Here is an 11379-nt window from a genome sequence, read left to right as displayed (position 1 = left end):
GCTGCCATTCACCCAGAGGGGGTGCGTAGGAGAAGGAGGGAGCAGAAACCCCGGCAGTTCCATACACGAGTGTCATTTGAACAGATGGCGGACACCGTGTGCCGCGGGCATCTCTGACTCCGAAAGGAGACAGTGCAACATGTGTGCAGCCTGTTTCAGGACCTGGCAGCTCGGCAGGGGAGGGGGTGGGCACTCATTCTCGGTGGCTGTCAAATTGACAGCTGCTCTGAACTTTTCTGCGACTGGTTCCTTCCAAACCTGTGGCGGAGATGTCTGTGGCATCTCCCAGTCCAGCAGGTCACAGAAACCCTGTATGTCCGGCCAGGACAGTCCATCAAATTCAACTTGGATCAGGCCCATCAGGAAGCTGGGTTGCAGGGTCCGCAGACATTGCCGAGATGCCTAACGTACAGGGGTCATCCCGGGGATAACTCCTGCACTCCCGGGGATAACTCCCGCACTCCTGGGAATAACTCCTGGGGATAACTCCCACGTTCCCAGGGACAACTCCCACAATCCCGGGAATAACTCCCACACTCCTGGGAATAACTCCCACACTCCCGGGGATAACTCCCACATTCCCGGGGAAAACCGCAACACTCCCGGGGATAGCTCCCACACTCCCGGGGATAACTCCCGGGGATAACTCCCACGTTCCCAGGGATAACTCCCACACTCCTGACGATAACTCCCACACTCCCGGGAATAACTCCCACACTCCCGGGAATAACTCCCGGGGATAACTCCCACACTCCCAGGGATAACTCCCACACTCGCGGGAATAACTCCCGGGGATAACTCCCATGTTCTCAGGGATAACTCCCACAATCCCGGGAATAACTCCCACACTCCCGAGAATAACTCCCGGGGATAACTCCCACGTTCCCAGGGATAACTCCCACACTCCCAGGAATAACTCCCACACTCCCGGGGATAACTCCCACATTCCCGGGGATAACCGCAACACTCCCGGGGATAGCTCCCACACTCCCAGGGATAACTCCTGGGGATAACTCCCACGTTCCCAGGGATAACTCCCGCACTCCTGGGGATAACTCCCACATTCCCGGGGATAGCTCCCACACTCCCGGGGATAACTCCCGGGGATAAGTCCCACTCTCCCGGGGATAAGTCCCACTCTCCCGGGGATAAGTCCCACACTCCCGGGGATAACTCTCACACTCCCGGGGATAACTCCCACACTCCCGGGGATAACTCCCACACTCCCGGGGATAACTTCCGCACTCCCGGGAATAATTCCCACACTCCTGGGAATAACTCCCGCACTCCCGGGGATAACTCCCACGCTCTCGGGGATAACTCCCACGCTCCCGGGAATAACTCCCACACTCCCGGGGATAACTCCCACACTCCCGGGAATAACTCCCGGGGATAACTCCCACGTTCCCAGGGATAACTCCCACACTCCTGAGGATAACTCCCACACTCCCGGGGATAACTCCTGCACTCCCGGGGATAACTCCCACACTCCCGGGGATAACTCCCACACTCCCGGGGATAACTCCCGCACTCCCGGGGATAACTCCTGCACTCCCGGGGATAACTCCCACACTCCCGGGAATAACTCCCGGGGATAACTCCCACGTTCCCAGGGATAACTCCCACACTCCTGGGAATAACTCCCGCACTCCCGGGAATAACTCCCACACTCCCAGGGATAACTCCTGGGGATAACTCCCACGTTCTCAGGGATAACTCCCGCACTCCTGGGGATAACTCCCACACTCCCGAGGATAACTCCCACGTTCCCAGGGATAACTCCCACACTCCCGGGAATAACTCCCACACTCCCGGGGATAACTCCCACACTCCCGGGGATAACTCCCACACTCCCGGGAATAACTCCCACACTCCCGGGGATAACTCCCACACTCCCGGGAATAACTCCCACACTCCCGGGGATAACTCCCACACTCCCGGGGATAACTCCCGCACTCCCGGGGATAACTCCCGCACTCCCGGGGATAACTCCCGCACTCCCGGGAATAACTCCCACACTCCCGGAATAACTCCCACACTCCCGGGGATAACTCCCACACTCCCGGGGATAACTCCCACACTCCCGGGGATAACTCCCACACTCCCAGGGATAACTCCCGCACTCCCGGGAATAACTCCCGCACTCCCGGGGATAACTCCCGCACTCCCGGGAATAACTCCCGCACTCCCGGGAATAACTCCCACACTCCCGGAATAACTCCCACACTCCCGGGGATAACTCCCACACTCCCGGGAATAACTCCCGCACTCCCGGGGATAACTCCCACACTCCCAGGGATAAATTGTTGACCGAAGTGCTTTGCTATCTGTTGTTGCTGATTCTGCTACTGACAGGAGATGGGTGGCACAGCGGTTGGCACTGCTGCCTTACAGCGCCAGGTACCTGGGTTCGATTCCTGGTTTGGGTCACTGTCTGTGCGGAGCCTGCACATTCTCCTCGTGCCTGCGTGGGTTTCCTCTGGGTGCTCCGCCTTCCTCCCACAGTCCGAAAGATGTGCTTGTTAGGGTGGATTGGCCATGCTAAATTCTCCCTGTGTACCCGAACAGGAGTGTGGTGACCAGGGGATTTTCACAGGAACTTCATTGCAGTGTTAATGTAAGCCTTACTTGTGACACTGATAAATAATCTTAGAAAGGTGATGCCAGTTGTGTACATAGTGAGCACCGTCTGAGACTGCCATGTCACTGCCCAATTGTGGGGCATTGCTGTAGCGATACCCACTGGCCAGGTCCACATGTGGTCTGAATCCTGACCCTGTGAGCTGGTGCTAGCGGGCAGATGGATGCTGTGGGCACCTATGGGCGCGTTCTGTTTCTCAATCTGCGTGGCAGGGGTGTTACTGACATTCCCAGTTTGGTGCCGCTCTCAGGCTGGAGGAGCTGTGGGTCCGGGGCGTCTGGGAAAGAGTCACTGTGGTGACGAGGGTGGGTAGTTTTCTTCCGTACTTAGAGTTTTAATTTTAAAAAGGGAAATTGTCGGCACATATCGAGTACACAGACTGAAACAATGGTTAGCACCGCTGCCTCGTGGCACCAGGGGCCCAGGTTCGATTCACGGCTTGGGTCACTGTCTGTGTGGAGTCTGCACTTTCTCCCCATGTCTGCGTGGGTTTCCTCCAGGTGCTCCGGTTTCCTCCCACAGCACAAAGATGTGTGGGTTAAGATGATTGGCCATGCTAAATTGACACTTAGTTTCAAGGGTTTAACAGGGTAAATGTGTGGGGTTACAGGAATAGAGCCTAGGTGGGATTGTGGTCAGTATAGACACGATGGGCCGAATGTCCTCCTTTTGCACTGGAGGGAGTCTGTGATCTTGCACAGTCATCCTGCATCAAGTTGCTCGGTGAACCAGTGTAAAATCTCTCTGCCCACTGAAATCACACAGAGCGTAGCCAAGAAAACAGTAACTACCGAGCAGAGACAGGAATGTGGGTTAGTGTCAGTAACACCTCATCGAACAGTAACCCACACCGAGAATATTGCAGAACTCAGCATTGGGTGTGTCTGCTATCACCCATCCCACTGTCTTCATAGGGTGATGAGGTCTAAGCAGCTTCTTGTCCAAGTGAACTGGGTCAATACATCTCCACATCGTGCTTTTTCCGAGGCAGCAGGAAGTGTAGACAGATTCACTGGGCAGGAGGCTGGTTCCTGGACTGTCGGGTGCTGATATTAAGATTCCGATGTTGATAGGAGTCCTTTCTCACCTGATTTACACAGACACTCTCCGTCGAGGTCCCTCCCCCTAACTGGCTGCTTGATGCCCCTTTCTCTGTGTTCTCACACTGGCTTTTTAAAATCCATATCGGGGTGGTTAGGTCATTTATGGCACAGACCAGCCTGTCTCGCAACAGTTCATTCAGAGGCGGTCCAAATTTGCAATGTTCAGCTAATTTCTGTAATCTAGCCAGGATCTCAATGACAGATTCCCCAGGAGTGATCGCAGCCGTGTTGAAGCAATATCTCTAGAGGAGGATAACAGGGGGTTCAGGTCAGAGTGGTTTTTCACCAGGTCTATTAGCTCATTCAAAGTTTTGGAGTCAGGGGTATCCAGATAGGTTAGACTTCATTAACACACCGAAAGTCAGGGTGTCAACAATCTCACTTTTTGTTTTTCGTCTCCTTCAATGATGTTAGCGCAGAGGAAGTAACCTGTGCCCTCAGTATATTGGGCCCAGTCTCTTCCACTGGTGCCACAGGGCTTGAGGTTCCTGAATAGGGGCGTAATTGCTTTTTCTTATTGGAGAAACTCTTGACATTTGGAGGTTGTCTTGTGGGAAAAATGGAGAAAATAATTATCCTCATTGCCAGTGTAGGAATTCAGCCAAACACCAATTTCCAATCACCAACATCCTATATTGTGTGCCAAAGGAAAGGTCCTGCACTTTCAGCTTATAGTCAGGTAGTCTCTATCTCAGGACCTACAACTCCAGTCCAAGTAACAGGTTTAATCCACCACCCCCCCCCACCCCCCCACTTCCCATTGGGGGAGCCACCGCTCACTCAGTCAGGGAGCTCATACTCCAACAAGCCCACATTGCCTTTGTGGTTGTTATAACAAAGGAATTGCCCTGTCAAGAGAGATGGAAGAAAGTTGATTTGATTTAGTATTATCATATACTGAAAAGTATTGTTTCTTGCTCGCTATACAGGCAAAGCATACTGTTCATAGAGAAGGAACGGTGAGAGTGCAGAATGTAGTGTCACAGTTACAGCGAGGGTGTAGAGAAAGATCAGCTTAATATAAGGTAAATCCATTCAAAAGTCTGATAGCAGCAGGGAAGAATCTGTTCTTGAGTCGGTCGGTATGTGACCTCAGACTTTTGTATCTTTCTCCCAACAGAAGAAGGTGGAAAAGAGAATGTCTGGAGTGCGTGGGGTCCTTGAATATGCCGGCTGCTTTTCCCTGAGGCAGCGGGAAGTGTAGACAGAGTCAATGGATGGGAGGCTGGTTTGTGTAATGGATTGGGCTACATTCACAACCTTTCATAGTTCCTTGTGGTCTTGGGCAGAGCAGGAGCCCATACCAAGCTGTGATACAACCAGAAAGAATGCTTTCTATGGGGCATCTGTAAAAGTTGGTGAGAGTTGTAGCTGACATGCCAAATTTCCTTAGTCTCCTGAGAAAGTAGAGGTGTTGGTGGGGCTTTTTTAACCATAGTGTCAGCATGAGGGGGCCAGGACAGGTTGTTGGTGATCTGGACCCTTTCTACTTCATCCCCGTTGATGTAGACAGGGGCATGTTCTCCTTTACGCTTCCTGAAGTCGATGACAATCTCCTTCATTTTGTTGACATTGAAGGAGAGATTATTGTTGCCGCACCAGTTCACCAGATTCTCTATCTCATTCCTGTAACTCTGTCATTGTTTGAGATCCGACCCAATACGGTGATGTCATCAGCAAACCTGAAAATCGAATTGGAGGGGAATTTGGCCACACAGTCAGAGGTGTATAAGGAGTATAGTAGGGGGCTGAGAACACAGCCTTGTGGGGCACCGGTGTTGAGGATGATTGTGGAGGAGGTGTTGTTGCCGATCCTTACTGATTGTGGTCTGTGGGTTAGGAAGTTCAGGATCCAGTCACAGAGGGAGGAGCCAAGACCCAGACCACAGAGTTTGGAGATGAGTTTTGTGGGAATGATGGTGTTGAAGGCTGAGCTGTAATTAATAAATAGGAGTCTGATGGCGGTGTCCTTGTTATCTCGGTGTTCCAGGGTTGGGTGCAGGGCCAGGGAGATGGCGTCTGCTGTGGACCTGTTGTGACAAACTTTATTCTCTACAGTTTTGAGAGGAATGAAAGGTAAACTCATTCAAACAAGCCCAGACTTTGCCAGGGAAGGCGGTTTCTCTGGGTTGGGAGGAGGGGGTGGAGTCAAGACCAGGACCAGGCCATTCAGCACTCAGTTGAAGAGGAATTTCTTCACTCAGAGGGTGCCTGAATCCTTGGAATTCTCTCCCACTGTGGAAGGTCAGTCATTGCAAATTTAGAATCATAGAAACCCTACAGTGCAAAAAGAGGCCCTTTGGCCCATCGAGTCTGCACCGAACACAATCCCACCCAGGCCCTACCCCATAGCCCTACACATTTACCCACTAATCCCTCTAACCTACACATCCCAGGACACTAAGGGGCAATTTTACCATGGCCAATCAACCTAACCCACACATCTTTGGACTGTGGGAGGAAACCGGAGCACCCAGAGGAAACCCATGCAGACACGGGGAGAATGTGCAAACTCCACGCAGCAGGGATTGCTAGATTTCTATATGTTAAAAAGATGAAGGGATATGAAGTTAGTGCAGGGAAATGTTGAAGCAGACAGGAGCAGTTTTGAAGGGCTGAATGGCCTCCACCTTCCCCCATTTTTCAGTGCTTGCATGTTTAATGTTTTTTCCAGATCCCTAAGGTGCCTTGCTGTCACGGAAAATGATCGATATCTGTATATAGCAGCAGACACTGGGAGATTTGATTCAGGAAAGGTTCCTGTGGACAACAGATTTTGACTTCTTGACCATAGAAAGGCACCCAGAGAAAAAGCACGGGACAGTTCAAAGTAGATGATAATATTATTGTGACAATAACAGTATTGTAGAGAATTCCAGCTTCCCATCACTTCCTGTTTGCTGGGTCAGATACCATTCACTTTCAATAAAACCTTTGTACAAATGGCACCATCTAGTGGTGAAAATACAGTAAGAAGTCTCACAACACCAGGTTAAAGTCCAATAGGTTTATTTGGTAGCAAAAGCCACAAGCTTTCAGAGCGCTGCTCCTTCTTCAGGTGAGTGAGGCGTTGTATTCACAAACAGGACATATAAAGACACAAACTCAATTTACAAGATAGTAGTTGGAGTCTTTACAGGTCATCAAGTCTTAAAGGTGCAGACAGCGTGAGTGAAGAGAGGGTTAAACACAGGTTAAAGAGATGTGTATTGTCTCCAGACAGGACAGTTAGTGAGATTTTGAGTGGCAAGTGGGGGTTACAGATAGTGTGACATGAACCCAAGATCCCTGGTTGAAACCATCCTCATGTGTGCGGAACTTGGCTATCGGTCTCTGCGCTGTCGTGTGTTGTGCAGGCCGCTTTGGAGAACGTTTACCTGAAGATCAGAGGCTGAATGCCTGTGACCGCTGAAGTTTCACCAACAGGAAGAGAACAGCCTTGTCTGGTAATTGTCAAGCAGTGTTCATTCATCTGTTGGCTTAATGTCTGCATGGTCTCCCCAATGTACCATGCCTCGGGACATCCTTTCCACTGTGTGTGTCAGGGTCGACTGTTCCATTGCTGATGATTGAACAGCGTGTGGGCCAACACCTCTCACTTGGCTAACAAACAACAACTGTGCAATGGAAGTAGAGAGCGATAAGAAGGCTTCCTAGCTGCGTACCAGCGCTACTCTGTTTTCAATCCTTCATTTACAAAAAGGGAAGATTCTCCCCATGTCTGTGTAGGTTTCCTCCCACACTCCAAAGATGTGCAGGTTAGGTAGAGTGGCCATGCTAAATTGCCCCTTAGTGTCCAAAAATGTGTGGGTTAGGTGGACTGGCCACAATTGAGCAGTATTAAAGGGGTAGGTTGTGGAATGACCCCCTTTCAGAGGGTCAGCGCAAACGCGATGAACCAAATGGCCTCCTCCTGCACAGGAAAGACTCTATGGAATCCTGGAAAGTAAACCAGCGAGTGGCATAGATTTATTACAGGATGCTAATAGGATGCTGGCCTTTATAGCGAGGGGAATTGAAAATAAAAGCAGGGAGGGCTTGCTGCAACTGTACAGGGCACTGGTGCAGCCGCAGCTGGAGTACTGTGTGCAATTTTGGTTGCCGTATTTACGCAAGGATATTTTGGCCTTGGAGGGAATGCAGAGGAGGTTTACTAGGCTGATTCCAGAATTGAGGGGGGTTGAGCTATGAGGAGAGGCTGAATAAACTAGGCTTGTACTCATTAGAGTTAAGCATGAGGGGAGATCTCATTGAGACGTATAAGATGATGACTGGGATGGATAGGATAGAGGTGGAGAGGCTCTTCCCACTCAAACAGGACAGTAGGACTAGGGGGCACAGTCTCAATGTTGCAGGGGTTGGGGGTGGGGGGGGGGGGTGCAGTTTAGAACGGAGTTGAAGAGGAACTTCTTCACTCAAAGGGTGGTGAATCTCTGGAATTCTCTGCCCGTTGAAGTGGTGGAGGCTACTTTGCTAAATATTTTTAAGACGCGGGTTGATGGGTTTTTGATAAGAAAGGGGATTAAGGGTGATGGGGAGAGGGCGGGAAAGTGGAACTGAGCCACGACAATTCAGCCATGATCTTATTGAATGGCGGGGCAGGCGTGAAGGGCTAGATGGCCTACTCCTGCTCCTATTTCTTATGTTCTATGAAATCTCGTTGCACTTTTACTGTGTTCTCAATAATTGTCCAGCATCCTGAAGCCTTGTGGTTAGCGCTGTTTTTTTCACAGCACCAGGTACAATGCTTTTCAAAAAGTTACTGCAGCCTCAATTGGCCAAATGGCCTCTTCCTGTGTAGAAGGGATTCTCTCCTAACTGACTGTGATTTTTAAACAATTTTCACAGGATGTGATTGTCGCTGGCTAGGCCAGTATTTAATTGACTAATTACCTGTCGAGAGGATGGTGTTGAGCTGCCTTCTTAAAATGCTGCAACCCGTATACCCACAGTGCTGTTAGAGAGGGAGTTCCAGGATTGTTATCGGATATCAGTCGGTCCATGTGGTGTAGGTACACCCACAGTGCTGTTAGGGAGGGGGGTTCCAGGATTGTTATTGGATATCAGTCAGTCCGTGTGGTGTAGGTACACCCACAGTGCTGTTAGGGAGGGTGTTCCAGGATTGTTATTGGACGTCAGTCCACATGGTGTAGGTACACTCACAGGGCTGTTAGGGAGGGTGTTCCAGGATTGTTATTGGACATCAGTCAGTCCACATGGTGTAGGTACACTTACAGGGCTGTTAGGGAGGGGGGGTTCCAGGATTGTTATTGGATATCAGTCAGTCCGTGTGGTGTAGGTACACCCACAGTGCTGTTAGGGAGGGAGTTCCAGGATTGTTATTGGACGTCAGTCAGTCCATATGGTGTAGGTACACCCACAGTACTGCTAGGAATGGCATTGCAGGATTTTGATCCAGTGACAATGAAGGCACAGCGATATAGTTCCAAGTCAGGAAGGTGAGTGGCTTGGAGGGGACCCTCCAGGTGGGGGTATTCCCTGGTATCTGCTGTCCTTGTCCTTCTCAATGGTAGAGGTTGTGTGTTTGGAAGGTGCTGCCTAAGGAGCCTTGGTGAATTGCTGCAGTGCATCTTGTAGATGGTACACATGGTTGCTACTGAGCGTCGATGGTGGAGGGAGTGTGTGTTTGTGGATGGGGGGGATGGGGGGGGCGCAATCAAGCAGGTCTGCTTTGTCCTGGATGGTGTTGAGCTTCTTGAGTGTTGTTGGAGCTGCACCCATCCAGGCAAGTGGGGAGTATTCCATCACACTCCTGACTTGTGCCTTGTAGATGGGGGACAGGCTTTGGGGAGTCAGGAGGTGAGTTACTCTCTGCAGGATTCCCAGCCTCTAACCTGCTTTGGTAACCACAGTATTTATATGGCTGTGTCCAGTTCAGTTTCTGGTCCAGGAAGTTGACAGTGGGGGATTCAGTGATGGTTACACCATTGAATATCAAGGGACGATGGTTAGATTCTTTCTTATTGGAGACAGTCATTGCCTGGCACTTGTGTAGTGTGACTGTAGCTTGCTACTTGTCAGCCCGAGCCTGGATATTGCCTGGATCTTGCTGCATTTGGATACGGACTGTTTCAGTATCTGAGGAGTTGCAAATGAATCATAGAACCCTACAGTGCAGAAAGAAGCCATTCGGCCCATCGAGTCTGCACCAACCACAATCCCACCCAGGCCCCACCCCCATATCCCAACATATTTTACCCACTAATCTCGCTAACCTACACATCTCAGGACACTAAGGGACAATTTTAGCATGGCCAATCAACCTAATCCTCACATCTTTGGAAACCACAGCACCTGGAGGAAATCCACGTAGACACGAGGAGAATGTGCAAACTCCACATAGAATGGTGCTGAACCAGAGAGTTTCCCCCTGATTCCCATTGACTCCAGTTTTGCTCGGGCTCCTTGATGCTACACTTGGTCGAATGCGGCCTTGCTGTTAAGGGCAGTCACTCTCATCTCACCTCTGGAATTCAGCTCTTTTGTCCATGTTTGAACCAAGACTGTAATGAGGTCAGGAGCTGAGTGATCCTGGTGAAACCCAAACTGGGCATCACTGAGCAGGTTATTGCTGAGCAGGTGCTGTTTGATAGCTCTGTCGATGACCCCTTCCATCACTTTACTGATGATCGAGAGTAGACTGATTGGGTGGTAACTGGGTTGGATTTGTGCTGCTTTTTGTGTACAGGACATACCTGGGCAATTTTCCACATTGTTGGGTCGATGCCAGTGTTGTAACTGTACTGGAAGAGCTTGGCTAGGGGAGTGACAAGTTCTGGAGTACAATCTTCAGTACTATTGCTGGAATGTTATCAGGGCTCATTGCCTTTGTAGTATCCAGTGTTCTCAGCTGTTTCTGTATATCACGTGGAGTGAATCAAATTGGCTGGAGACTGGCATCTACATAAGAAATAGGAGCAGGAGTTGGCCATCTAGCCCTTCGCGCCTGCCCCGCCATTCAATAAGATCATGGCTGATCTGAAGTGAATCAGTTCCACTTTCCTGCTTTCTCCCCATAACCCTTAATTCCCTTGTCTATCAGAAATCTATCTACCCGTGACTTAAATATATTTAGCAAGGTAGCCTCCACCACTTCAACAGGCAGAGAATTCCAGAGATTCACCACCGTTTGAGTGAAGAAGTTCCTCCTCAACTCTGATCTAAACTGCCCCCCCCCCCCCTTATCTTGAGGCTGTGCCCTCTAGTCCTGCTGTCCTTTCTGAGCGGGAAGAATCTCTACCTCTACCCTATCCATCCCCTTCATTATCTTATACGTGTCAGATATACATCTGAGATGGTAGGGAGCACTGGAGGAGGCTGAGATGGATCATCCACTTGGCACTTCTGGCTGAAGATTGTTGCGAATACTTCAGCCTCACTTTTGCACTGCTTCTCCATCGTGGAGACTTTGTGGAGCCTCCTCCTCCAGTGAGTTCTCTACTGCTCAAATCTCTGTGTTATCCTTGCGTACTCCCATTCTCAGCTGCCCAAGCGTAACTATCATCGTCTTCCCTTTTTGCTGCTGTGTCCCTACCTCTGCAAATCTTAGATCATGCTTTCTTCCTTACCTCAGTCATAGGAGGGGGATTAGTACTTTGCTACAACCCCCAGCTC

The sequence above is a fragment of the Carcharhinus amblyrhynchos genome, chromosome X (assembly GCF_965287045.1).
Source record: "Carcharhinus amblyrhynchos chromosome X, sCarAmb.v2.hapA, whole genome shotgun sequence".
In the NCBI taxonomy this organism is placed as follows: domain Eukaryota; kingdom Metazoa; phylum Chordata; class Chondrichthyes; order Carcharhiniformes; family Carcharhinidae; genus Carcharhinus; species Carcharhinus amblyrhynchos.
Note: the sequence above shows the minus strand (reverse complement) of the source record.